Raw genomic sequence first — 12628 nt, 5'->3', positions numbered from 1 at the left:
ATTGAAAGATTAAATAACAGATATTCAGTTTTTTTAAAGCAATAAACAGTATAGGTATTTAAGTTAAAGAGGAGTTCCAGTCTCTTTCAGAAAAAAATTAAAAGTCAGCAGCTAAAAAAGCTGATGACTTTTAATATTAGGACAGTTACCTGTTCAGGGATCCCGCAGTGTCTTCACCCCAGCCGATTTTTCCATCTGCTCTCGGTTGCTGCCGTCGCCACCATTGCCTGTAAGGGAGACTGGCAATGAAGCCTTTAGGCTTCACAGCCGGGTCCCTTCTACTCTGCTCTTTGTGAATGGCCCGGCGGTGGGGGGAAGAAGGAGGGGGGCCAAACTTCCGAGTGATACCAAATGAAACACCAGAGGGGGGGGGGGGCAGATAAGTGGAGCTTTTAGGTGGAGCTCTGCTTTCACCACTATGGAAGGATTTACCCCCTTAAACTGGTTGTAAACCCTGTTACATAACTTTTACCTACAGGTAAGCCTATAACAAGGCTTATCTGTAGGTACCCTGAATATCTCCTAAACTTGCACAGTCGGGACTGGGAAACTGGAAGGAAAGATGGATGGTGCTAAATACAGGGATATTCTTGAGCAAAACCTGTACCACTCTGTGTGTGATTTGAGGCTAGGATGGAGGTTTACCTTCCAGCAGGACAATTACCCTAAACACACTGCTAAAGCAACACTTGGGTGGTTTAAGGGGAAATATGTAAATGTGTTGGAATGGCCTAGTCAAAGCCCAGACCTCAATCCAATAGAACATCTCTGGTCAGACTTAAAGATTGCTGTTCACAAGCGCAAACCATCCAACTTAAATGCACTGGAGCAGTTTTGCAAGGAGGAATGGACAAAAATCCCAGTGGTAAGATGTGACAAGCTCATAGAGACTTATCCAAAGCAACTTAGAGCTGTGATAGCTGCAAAAGTTGGCTCTACAAAGTGTTGGCTTTAGGGGGGTGAATAGGGTTGTTTGCTTCAAAAAAAAAAAAAAAATTAATTAATAATTATGCAAATCCTCAAACAATCCATGTTAATTCCAGTTTGTGAGGCAACAAAGCGCAAAAAATGGCAAGGTAGGTGAATACTTTTGCAAGGCACTGTATATGCCTGTGAAATTATTCCTTTGATACTAAGTAGAGATCAAGAAAGGTTATCCACTACCAATTATATTTACAGAGATCATGATTCAGAAGGACCAAGGCATCTCTGTTTTTTTTCTGTGCTAATATAATTTCTTCTCTGAGAAACATTTTATTGTGTAAGTCAGTCAACACCCTGTGTCAATAGGCGAGGATATTCAGAAACATTGGCTAAGAAGACTAATTTTAGAACACGAGCCTGAGGTTTCTTTAGCATTGTTGGTAAGTGTACATCCTAGAAAGTCTTGTAAAAAGAAAGGCATCTATCATGTGTCTAATTCTCGCTAGTTGGCCAATTTTCTATTCTCACCTCTGCTTGCTCCACAATTATCACACATGGGCACTTGGAGATTTTAAAAAGAATTGGGTTATTAAGATTTTCTGCTGTTCTTTATACTTTCTAATCATATATGTTATTAACGTTTACCAAACTGCAGGACATTTGCCCTGGAAAAACAGTCTTCTCTTGACACTCAGCACCGTCCTGTCTAAGGCACTTGTCAGTCTGCTCTTGGTTTATTTGTTTCTTCAAATTGCACAGCTTGTTCCTGGCAAATCTATGCCCTATCAAGTTTATATTTAATTTTCTAAAATTAGACTTTGCTGAACGTACTGTTGGCAATATCTGTACCCCTGAACATGTCATTGGAGGAAACGTGTTGGGCAGAGCCTTTGGCTGTGACATCATCTCGCACAGACGCATGTTTCTGAGGTGTGTGGTGTTTACATTGTAATTGTGTCTTGTTGATTTAACTATTAAAGTCTCTTGCAAGTACATTTGTTTAAATAAAGTAGCTTAGCTAATCCTTGTAATGTACTATCGTGTGCTTTTTTGTTTTAACCATTTCCCCGCCCGCCGCACGCTGATGCATGTCGGCAAAATGGCATGTGTGCGCAAAGGGGCGTACCCACATGTCCCTTCATAATTCCGGGCATTGCTCACAGTGGGAGCATACACCCGGGTCCCGTGGACTCAATGTCCGCTGATGATCAAATGTCGGCTTAATTCTGTTGTTGGCATGACACACACTAACTGATTTAGTAGTGTGACGTGACACTTGTTCCCCATACTTATGAGCACCAAGTAGCTCTGGGTATCAGAGGCGGAGCAGGGAAGACAAGTAAGGGAGGAATGCTTTTAAGCTAGAGCAGCTCTGGGTAGTGTTCTGGACCCTGAAAGGTCATCCCAGGGGACAGTCAATATGAATTGTTCATGTCACACAGACAGTGACACGAACACATGGAAGAAAGATCCCAGTAGTAAACAGGGAGGAGAAGGACCTGGTCCTGGATGGTCACTGAAAAGGGTATTTAGAAAGTAGTAGTAATAGGTTTGTAGGGGGGGGGGTAATTTTATCCTGGAATTGTGTTTTAACCACTTACTCCCCTTCATGACCAGGCCATTTTTTGCAACATGGCACTGCATTATTTTAACTGACAATTGTGGGTTTGTGCGACGTTGTACCCAAATAAAATTGATGTCCTTTTTTTTCCCACAAATAGAGCTTTTTTAGTATTTGATCACCTCTGCAGTTTTTATTTTTTGTGCTAAAAACAAAAAAAGACCAACAATTTTGAAAAATATATATATTTTTTTTACTTTATGCTATAAACATAGTTAATAAAATAAAAAATAAAAATAAAATTTTTTTCATCATTCAATTTGTATTCTGCTACATATTTTCAGTAAGAAAATGCCACACAGCAGGTAAGTATAGACATGTTAGTTATTTTTTTATTTTACCTTTACAATAACTTTTTAACATGGAACTACAGGCAATTACAACCAATATATATATATATATATATATATATATATATATATATATATATATATATATATATATATATATATATATACAGACATTTACTGCTTTACCCGCTAAAGGGTTTGTAAGTTTGATCAGCCATTTTCATGATACACAGACCCCTGATCTGGATTAATAATTGCTCCTTCCTAGTTTATCACTACATTTTGAGGTCAGTCTTATGCTCCCTCAGTCAGCTCCCTCCTCAATAGAAAGGGGTCATGATGTTAAAGTAGGAGGTCAGGTTGGAGGTGAAGAGGTGACATAGGAAACCACGAACCAGACCCAGGAATCTGAATGAGTGAACCAGGAAATACATAAGCCACCATCTGGTTGTTCAGCATGCTTGAGCTGCTTAAATCTCAAGATTTTCAGAACAAGATTACAAATCCTTTGCCAGCTTAAGCATAAAACATACAGTATGTATATATACTTAAACTGTGTTCTTCACTGTCTCTAGACTAAAGAAAACCTACATAATCATAACTTAAACCATGGCTGCACTTTTAAATCCTGGGCCACCTGCCATTTAAATCATATGCTTCTCATATTGATGTCCCTTTTCATGTATAGACTTAGCTGTTAATTTGACTCAGTATATTATAATTTAAGGTGCAATTAGCCCAAGCTATGAATATACAAATTTACATATTCTGAATGCTTACGTTTAGGTGAAAAAAGCACAAGGGACATTACTTACTATCAATGTAATGTGTCCATTGTGCCGTTGTCTCTTGGTTTAGTTGAAATCTTCCTCTCCAATGCCTCTCACCACCCCGTTTGTAATAATCTTCTAGAGCAACAATGGTTTATTGAGCTGATGGAACTGGCACTCATCAAGAGTGCTCAGCTATGCCTGCCCTTTCCGCTCCGGCTACTTCATTCATAGAGCCATTACTACACCTTGTATAAATGAAACACGATCTATGAATGGAGTGGGCGGACCTTTCAATCATCCATCCATCCGCCCATCCCCAATCCTCCTTTCATAGTACCTGTTTCTTTCTTAGAAGGTTTAGTAAGGCTTCTAAAAAACTGGACAGAAATGGGAGGCTGTCACGCCGTGTCAGGGATTCAGTCCTGGGACCTGGGGTTCTTTGGACGGGTTCCTATTGCCTGAGTCACCAGGGAACTTCCTTTAAGGTAGAATCCTTGTTATGTTCTGCTTCCTGAGTTTGGATACTGGCTCCAACCTGTGACCAGCTGTAGGCAGTCACCTGATCTAGTGACCCTATAAATTTAAATTTTCCCCTTTTTGTCTTTGCCCTAGTATAGGTCCTGTTTCTTGATTTTAAACATATTATATATCTGCTTGTTCCCGACTACACGTCTTAGACTATTCCTTTGGACTTTGCTGATTACTGTCGACAACTCTGCCTGTTCCTAACCTTGCATTTTGGACTACACCTTTGTACTTTTCGGATATCTGTTGCCGACTCTGCCTGTTCCCTACCTTTTCTCTTGGACGACTCCTTTGGATTACTCTGATCGGGGTTCGCTGACTTCACCCTCTACCAACTGTGAGTTTTTTGTTTGGTATTCCTTGATTTAGTCTGTTTGCACTTCCCATTGTGGTCCTGTATAGAGATGAGCCGAACACCCGCCGGTTCGGTTCGAAACCAGAACTTTCGAACGGACCCCAAATTCGTACGAACTTTAGAACCCCATTGAAGTCTATGGGACTCGAACGTTCGAAATTAAAAGTGCTAATTTTAACGGCTAATATGCAAGATACTGTCCTAAAAAGGGTTTGGGGACCTGGCTCCTGCCCCAGGGGACATGGGTCAATGCCTAAAATGTTTTTAAAAATGGCCGTTTTGGCGGGAGCACTGATTTTAATGACGATTAAAATGAAAAAAAAAAGTGAAATATTCATTTAAATATGGTGCGTGGGGGGTGTCTGTAGTATGCCTGTGAAGTGCCACGTGTTTCCCGTGTTTATAACAATCCCTGCACAAAATGACATTAAACGGAAATAACATCATTTAAAACTGCTTGGGGTTTTAATGTTATATCTGGTTCCTGCAATATGGTTGAAAATCATTGAGAAAAATGGCATGGGTAGCCCTCCCTGCCCATTACCAGCCCCTTTGGGTCTTGTACGCATATTAAGGGGAACCCAGTACCCATATTAAAAAAAGGAAATGCGTGTGGCCCCCAGGCCCTATATACTCAGAACAGCAGTATACAGGCGGTGCAAACAAGACAGGGACTGTGTAGGTTTGTTGTGTTAAGTTGAATCTGTTTGTAATTTTCAACTGGTACATTTTTTTTTTTTATAAATTCTTTATTTTTTCATCTTTTCTTTCCATAGATTTCACATTACATTTCGTTATACATCTACAACTTCTTTAACAGCTATAACAGTCTTATAATATTTCAATCCATACCTCAATTCCACGTCATCCTCCCCCCTCCCTCACCCTTCCCTCCCAGAAAAATAAATAAATAAATATACAAAAAAAAAAAAAAAAAAAAAATGTTTGAATTTTCACTATAATCCCCCCCCTCACTCCCCCCCCCCCCACCACCACCCGCCTGCTCTATCATATTTCGAAATGTTTTACATCATACTTTCTCTATAATTTAGATATGGAGCCCAGATCTTCTGATATTTCTCATCTTGATCTCTCATTGTCATTGTTAAATTTTCCATTTGTTGGATTTCTGCAATTCTCTGAAACCACTGTGCTCTAGCTGGAGGGTTGCTTTTTTTCCACAGAACCGGGATACATGCCCTTGCTGCTATCAATAAATGTCTCAGCAAAGAATTTTTGAATCTTTCTATTGCCATTGGGATGTCCAGCAGCAGAAAAGTTGCCGGTTTATCTCCCAGGTCAATTCCTGTAATCCTTACAATAGTATCGGCTACCATCTCCCAGAACACTCTAATTTTTGGACATTCCCAAAATATATGTAATAATGTTCCTTCTGCTCCATGACATCTCCAACATGTCTCTGATATCTGGGGGTAAATTTGATGTAACACTTTTGGTGTTCTATACCACCTAGTAAGGATCTTGTATCCCCCTTCTTGATATCTGCTTGCCATCGAGGCCTTTTGATTAAACAACAGCATCTTATCCTTTTGTTCTGGGGAAAACGTAGTCCCTAAATCTCTTTCCCAAGCCTGTAAAAAGGGCAAATCTTGTGAAGTCTCCTGTTCTATTAACATACTATAAAAATAAGACATCAGATGTCTCAGTTCCTCTCCTTTCAAACAGATCTCTTCAAACTCAGTCAATGCCCTTATTTCTACGTATACCTTTGATTTAGATCTAATAAAGGCTTCTAATTGCCTCATTCTGAAAGGGTCTAGTCCTAATGTCATTCCTTTTTCAATATCTTTTTTAGTCATTAACCGATTGCCTACCGAGAAATGACAAATTCTACTCATACCTCTATCTTGTATTGTTTTAAACTTTGGATCTGTCATTCCCGGTAGAAATGCTGGGGTACCAAGGATAGGAAGGAGCGGACTGGGAATTCTTGAAATAGATGTTTTCCTGAATACTCTTTTAGTTATTCGTAATGTCTCCCCTAGTATTGGATGTTTTCTCAATCCCATTGGTATTTCTGTATCTGGAATCCACACTAATCCTTCCAATGGGATATCTGTCGCTGCTTGTTCTGTCTGTATCCACGGTTTTTCGTTTTTAAGCCTACACCATTCCACTACTCTAGTTAAGTGTGAAGCCTCCTGGTATTTTATTGGATCTGGAAGTCCTATCCCTCCTTTTCCTTTGGGGAGTACTAAAATATCTCGACGTACTCTTGCTGGTTTCCCAGCCCAGATGAACTTCATAAATCTTGATCTAAGATCCTTAAACAAACTTGAAGGGATCTTAATTGGTATAGTTTGAATTATGTATAACAGTCTGGGCATCACATTCATCTTAATAATATTGGTTCTCCCGAACCATGTAAAAATCTCTTTGTCCCATTTTTGAAGATCACTTTTGATCTGTCTTACCAGTGGGATATAGTTAAGTTCGAACAGTTCATTTAGATTTTTTGACATTTTTGTTCCTAAGTAACTTATATATGAATTCGTCCATCTAAAATCAAATTGCGTGGACACTGCTTGCAACTGAGGCGAGTCCATCTCTACTCCCATTGCCTCCGATTTTCCATAGTTTATTCTAAAGTTGGATATTTTCCCATATTCTCGTAGCTCCATTAGTAAAGATGGGAGAGATGTAATTGGGGACGTTACAAAAAAGATCAAATCATCTGCATAAGCTGCCAACTTCTGATCTTCATTTTTTATTTTTACCCCCCTGATATCCACATTGGCACGTATTTTCCTTAAAAAAGGTTCTATTGTCAAAATGAATATCAGGGGTGAGAGGGGACATCCCTGGCGTGTTCCATTTAAAATGGAGAATGGCTCTGATAATCTGTCATTCACTTTCACCCTAGCACTTGGTTTTGAATATAAGTTTAGGATCCATCTCAGCATCCCCTCCCCCAGGCCTATATGTTGTAGTACTGCTTTTAAGAATATCCAATCCACCCGATCAAACGCTTTTTCTGCATCCGCAGATACTATCACCATTGACTTATGCAATTTTTGTACCAGGTAAATTGTGTTCACCACTCGTTGCGTATTTTCTCTTCCTTCTCTCCCTGGGACGAATCCCACTTGATCTGGGTGTATTAGTTCCGGTATCAAATTTATCAATCTCATGGCTAATATTTTTGTGAACAATTTAAGGTCCACATTCAACAACGAAATAGGTCGGTAGCTGGGACACTGAGAGGGATCCTTTCCTTCTTTCGGTATTACTGTTATATGCGCCAGTAACGTTTCTGTTGGAATTTGCTTCCCTTCCCGTATTGAATTATAGGCTTCCACGAATCTCGGAGCCAGTTTCTCCGCGAACATTCTATAATATGACAAAGTAAATCCATCTGGACCTGGTGATTTACCTAATTTCAATATTTTTAATGCTTTTGCAACTTCCTCTAGAGTGATTGGTACATCTATTTCTCTGGCCATTTCCTCTGTTATTTTTGGCATTTCTGTCCTTTCAATATATTCTCTAGCGATCTCTCCTTTTTTTAACTCCTCTGCCAACGTAGACTTCTTTTCCAACTGATATAGTTTCTCATAGTATTCTTTGAATACCTGAGCGATTTTCTCCGATGTATTAACCATTTCATCTCTCTGTGTCTTAATTTGTGTAATTGAATTCCTAGTTGTGCTTTCTCTGAGGGCGTTTACCAACAGTCTCCCTGGTTTATTCCCAAATTCATAGAATCTCCGTTTCCCTCGAGTTAGCTTTGCTTTCGCTTTATCTATTAATTGGAGATTTAATTTTTCACGCAGACCATCTAATTTCTGTTCTACTGATTGTGCTTGTGATTTTTTATGTACTGTTTCTAGTTCCCTAATCTCTTTAAGCAAGTTATCAATCGTTTCATTCATTCTGCGTTTTCTATGTGCTCCCATGGATATAAATATTCCTCTCATGACACATTTATGTGCTTCCCATATACAAAAAGGTGTTGTTTCTCCTACTTTATTTGTTGCAAAAAAAACATCCAGTTCTTGTTCTAATTTTACCTTATATTCATTATCCTTTAGTAATGTTTCATTTAACTTCCATTGCCATTCCCTTGGTTCAGCTTCCCCTAATTCAATCACACAACTCGTCGGGGCGTGATCTGATAGTGTAAATAGGCCAATTGAGGCTTCCACTAGGGATGTAATCACATTCTGGGAGATTAAAATATAGTCAATTCTAGAGTAAGATTTATATTTTGCCGAGAAAAAAGTATAATCTCTGCTCTGTGTGTGAACAGCCCTCCAGCTGTCGATCAGCTGCAATTCTTGCATCATTCTCTTTACTTTCCTTAATTTGACATAAGATAGATGAGACGAGCCTTTTGATGTGTCTTTTATTGGATCCAAAGCCATATTTAGGTCGCCTCCTAACACTAGTATTCCCTCTTTATGTTGTTGAATAATCTGTAAATAGATTTCTAGAGAGGTTACTTGGTTTTCATTTGGCAGATATATATTTACCAATGTCACTTTTTGGCAGCCCAATGTACCTTTTACTATCAGGAGGCGACCTTCCTCATCCATGTATACAGTGGTGTGAAAAAGTGTTTGCCCCCTTCCTCATTTCCTGTTCCTTTGCATGTTTGTCACACTTAAGTGTTTCGGAACATCAAACCAATTTAAACAATAGTCAAGGAAAACATAAGTAAACACAAAATGCAATTTGTAAATTAAGGTGTTTATTATTAAAGGTGAAAAAAAATCCAAACCATCATGGCCCTGTGTGAAAAAGTGATTGCCCCCCTTGTTAAAACATACTATAACTGTGGTTGTCCACACCTGAGTTCAATTTCTCTAGCCACACCCAGGCCTGATTATTGCCACACCTGTTCACAATCAAGGCATCACTTAAATAGGAGCTGCTTGACACAGTAAGGTCCACCAGAAGATCCTTAAAAGCTACACATCATGCCGAGACCCAAAGAAATTCAGGAACAATTGAGAAAGAAAGTAATTGAGATCTATCAGTCTGGAAAGGGTTATAAAGCCATTTCCAAAGCTTTGGGAATCCAGCGAACCACAGTGAGAGCCATTATCCACAAATGGCGAAGACATGGAACAGTGGTGAACCTTCCCAGGAGTGGCCGGCCGCCCAAAATTACCCCAAGAGCGCAGCGACGACTCATCCAAGAGGTCACAAAAGACCCCACAACAACGTCCAAGGAACTGCAGGCCTCACTTGCCTCACTTGCCTCAGTTAAGGTCAGCGTTCATGCCTCCACCATCAGGAAAAGACTGGGCAAAATTGGCCTGCATGGCAGAGTTCCAAGGAGAAAACCATTGCTGAGCAAAAAGAACATCAAAGCTCGTCTCAATTTCTCCACAACACATCTTGATGATCCCCAAGACTTTTGGGACAACATTCTGTGGACCGATGAGACAAAAGTGGAACTCTTTGGAAGGTGTGTGTCCAAGTATATCTGGCGTAGAAGGAACACTGCATTTCATAAAAAGAACATTATACCAACAGTAAAATATGGTGGTGGTAGTGTGATGGTCTGGGGCTGTTTTGCTGCTTCAGGACCTGGAAGACTTGCCGTGATAAAAGGAACTATGAATTCTGCTGTCTACCAAGAGATCCTGAAGGAGAATGTCCGACCATCTGTTCGTGTACTCAAGCTGAAACGAACTTGGGTTCTGCAGCAGGACAATGATCCTAAACACACCAGCAAGTCCACCACCGAATGACTGAAGAAAAACAAAATGAAGACTTTGGAGTGGCCTAGCCAAAGTCCTGACCTGAATCCTATTGAGATGTTGTGGTATGACCTTAAAAAGGCCGTTCATGCTCGAAAACCCTCTAATGTAACTGAATTAGGACAATTCTGCAAGGATGAGTGGGCCAAAATTCCTCCAGGACGCTGTAAAAGCCTCATTGCACGTTATCGCAAACGCTTGGTTGCAGTTGTTGCTGCTAAGGGTGGCCCAACCAGTTATTAGGTTTAGGGGGCAATCACTTTTTCACACAGGGCCATGATGGTTTGGATTTTTTTTCACCTTTAATAATAAACACCTTCATTTACAAATTGCATTTTGTGTTTACTTGTGTTGTCCTTGACTATTGTTTAAATTGGTTTGATGTTCCGAAACACTTAAGTGTGACAAACATGCAAAGGAACAGGAAATGAGGAAGGGGGCAAACACTTTTTCACACCACTGTACCCCTTGTTCCTTCCATGGTGTCTGTCTTGCTATTAAAATAGATACCCCACAGGATTTCGAGTTCTGTGAGGTGCTATGATATACCCAGGGGAAATAGTGACCTTTACTCCAAGGGATCCTATCCTTTTTAAAATGAGTTTCCTGTAAGAAAACTATTTGAGATTTAAATCTTTTCAACTCCATTATTAATCGTGTACGTTTCTCTGGGGTGTTTAGTCCCTTAACATTGTATGATGTAAAACTTATTTTAGTCATTTTTATTGTCAGTTCGGGGGGGGGGGGGAGGGAAAAAGAGAGGAGACGAAAAATAAATAAATATATAAAAATAAAACCCAATCCACGCCCCAAAACAACCCCTTCTTTCAGATAAATGAGAGACAGATACTATATCCGGAGCTGTCCCCCAAGAAAAAAAAAAAAAAAAAAAAAAACCCAACGCCTCCGACTTTTCCTCCACCTGGAGGAGAGGCGTTTAATATGGGGGTGTTAGTGAGCAAAAGAGGAGCAAGTGAACCGCGCCCACAACCAGCGTTCTCCACACTAACAATAATTATTTTTCTACCACATTCATCTTTTTCTTGTTAACATAGACATGATGTTTATCATTATCTTTACTTAATCCTTTACTTTTCACATATTATCTCTATTCTTCACCTTTATTTCTTTTCCCTTTCTCTTTCTCTTTCCCATCTTCTCTCCCTTCTCTCCCTCCTCCCCCTCATCATTTCTACTGCTACCCCTCTCTTCTTTTCCTTAAATAAATTACTCTCCCCTCAACCCCCCCCCCCCCGCTATCAACAGGAAAGGGAGGGCAGGAGGGGAAGATGTGCGGGGGACACAAAAAAAACAAAAAACAAAACACAATCTCCCCCTCCCCTCCCCTTCCCCCTCCAAAACCGAGTAAACCTTCACCCCCCCTCTTTATTCACTCTACTTCCCCATCCCACCTCTCCCCCCTAAGGGAGTCCTATTAAATCAATCCACATTTTGTGTAATTTGTGTCATATCCATGCAATCAAAAAAAAAAAAAAAAAAAAAATATATATATATATATAAACCATAAGGATACTTATAATTTCCTTTCCCATCCCCTCCCCCTACCACATCCCCTATCATAAATCCAAAACCGTGTATATCAGAGTGCACACATTATCTCACACTTCCATTTTACCATCCCACCCTCCTCCCAATCCCTTTAACCTTTATTTATTTATTTATTTTTTTTATTTTTTTTGTATGATACACATATAAAAAGTAGAGTGATCTAATAGGACTTTTTACAAATGGAGAAGTGGGTATGGTAGGTTAAAGGGACTGGGAGGAGGGTGGGATGGTAAAATGGAAGCGTGAGATAATGTGTGCACTCTGATATACACGGTTTTGGATTTATGTTAGGGGATGTGGTAGGGGGAGGGGATGGGAAAGGAAACTATAAGTATTTTTGTGGTTTATGTATGTATGTATATATGTATGTATATATATATGTATGTATATATATATATATATATATATATTTTTTTTTTTTTTTTTTTTTTTGTGATTGCACGGATATGACACAAATGACACAAAATGTGGATTGATTTAATAGGACTCCCTTGGAGGGGAGAAGTAGGATGGGGAAGTAGAGAGAATAGAGAGGGGGGTGAAGGTTTATTCGGTTTTGGAGGGTGAAGGGGAGGGGATGGGGGAGGGGAGGGGGAGATTGTGTTTTGTTTTGTTTTTTTTTTCCTGTTTTTTTTTTTATTTTTTTATTTTTTTTTTTAGTAGAGTGATCTAATAGGACTTCTTACAAATGGAGAAGTGGGTATGGTAACTGGTACATTTTTAAAGTGTAGCTCCAGTCAAAAAAACTATTTTTAAGCTTTTTGGAAAACATAGGAAAGGGTTATCACCCCTGTATAATTTGTTTTGTCGTCCATCTTTTTTCATCTCACTTGCTGTTGTCT

Source organism: Lithobates pipiens, unplaced genomic scaffold, assembly GCF_037356315.1.
Source record: "Lithobates pipiens isolate NorthernLeopardFrog02 unplaced genomic scaffold, aLitPip1_a1.2 Scaffold_13, whole genome shotgun sequence".
In the NCBI taxonomy this organism is placed as follows: domain Eukaryota; kingdom Metazoa; phylum Chordata; class Amphibia; order Anura; family Ranidae; genus Lithobates; species Lithobates pipiens.
Note: the sequence above shows the minus strand (reverse complement) of the source record.